Source organism: Cheilinus undulatus, linkage group 20 (genome assembly GCF_018320785.1).
Source record: "Cheilinus undulatus linkage group 20, ASM1832078v1, whole genome shotgun sequence".
In the NCBI taxonomy this organism is placed as follows: domain Eukaryota; kingdom Metazoa; phylum Chordata; class Actinopteri; order Labriformes; family Labridae; genus Cheilinus; species Cheilinus undulatus.
This window is the reverse complement of record NC_054884.1, coordinates 40,750,049-40,751,477: the sequence shown is the minus strand read 5'-3', so window position 1 is coordinate 40,751,477 and position 1,429 is coordinate 40,750,049. Positions and strand designations below refer to the sequence as shown.

General features: G+C 53.0%; 1 protein-coding gene across 1 annotated transcript in view; it reads right to left on the bottom strand.

The window, feature by feature from the left end:
* Positions 1–1,385: 1,385 nt before the first annotated feature.
* The window catches only part of ankfn1 (ankyrin repeat and fibronectin type III domain containing 1), a 198,624-nt gene continuing 198,580 nt past the window's right edge, over positions 1,386–1,429 (bottom strand). The window contains exon 26 of the mRNA XM_041815146.1: positions 1,386–1,429. This exon is cut by the window's right edge and continues 1,207 nt beyond it. The gene's annotated coding sequence lies outside the window, so the exon portion shown is untranslated.

Genomic DNA, 1,429 nt, shown 5'->3' with positions numbered 1-1,429 from the left:
GACTGACAGTGGTAGGGGGTAAGATTGACTGTTGGTTGTGCTTATGCATCGGACAGAGTCTCTGGGTGGGGGCCTGGAGGGGGTCCTGCCTTGGGACTCCATAGTTCTACTGGAGGACTTCAACACTCACGTGGGCAAAGGTGCAGAAACCTGGAGTGGGGTGACTGGGAGGAACGGCCTGCCCGATCTGAACCTGAGTGATGCTTTGTTGTTGGACTTCTGTGCAAGACATGGGCTGTCCGAAACGAACACCATTTTCAAGCATAGGGTTGCTCATAAGTGTACTTGGTACCAGAGCTCCTTAGGCCTCGGACCTATTATTGACTTTGGTGCTTAAACATAGCCTGGGTACTGTCAGGGCGAGTAGGAGGGTCGCTACAACCCCCTGGTTGTCGTGTGTATGTTCTAAGCACCTGAAAACTGTTGGTGGTTGCTGGGTGTATTACCAGGGGTGCAAAGGCCCGGACAAAAGAAATGCTGTTAAGCTCGACCTTGGCTGCTGAGCGACACACATACGTGTCAAATGTGTGGACACCGACTCTGGCCGCCCTCCCTCCTTTCTTCAGCCCAGGGTTGTGGAACATCAGGACCTGTGAAGAACCATTAGCGCTCTACATGTCTAAAACTTCTGCACAGTACTGTAAATTGGGTCACAATTTGTCATTTTGGAGCCTATAGTGGGTCCCAAGGCTAAAACAGTTAAAACTGTCCTAGAATGGCCCAGCCGGAGCCCTGACTAGAACCTTATCCAACATCTCCGGTCCACCGATGGTAGAATGGCAGAAAATCCACCAATCTAGGCGTGCAAAGCTTGTTGCACATCGGCATGCGGCATCGGCAGTAATGCGGTCTCTGCATCGGTCGGTCGTGGTGAAGAAAAAGCTGAGTCGAAAGGCGAAGCTCGAAATTTCCAGGTCGATCTATGTTCATACCCTCACCTATGGTCACGAGCTGTGGGCTGTGACCGAAAGAACAAGATCATGGATACAGGCGGCTGAAATGAGTTTCCTCCGTAGGGTGTCTGGGTTCTCCCTTAGAGATAGGGTGAGAAGCTCGGCCATCTGGGAGAGACTTGGAGTAGAGCCGCTGCTCCTCCGTGTTGAGAGGAGCCAGATGAGACGGCTCGGGCACCTGGTCCGGATGCTCCTGGACGCCTCCCTGGTGAGGTGTTCCGGGCAGGTCCCACTGGGAGGAGGCCCCGGGGAAGACCCCGGCTTGCTTGGGACCGCCTTGGGATCCCCCAGGAAAGTGGACAAAGTGGCCGGAGAGAGGGAAGTCTGGGCTTCCCTGCTTAGGCTGCTGCCCCCACGACACAACCTCAGATAAGCGGAAGAAGACGGATGGATGGATGGATGATGGGTAATGAGTGTAGATTAATAAGAACAAAAAAATATATTTTTACCGTAGCATCAGGCTGAAACATAAAACT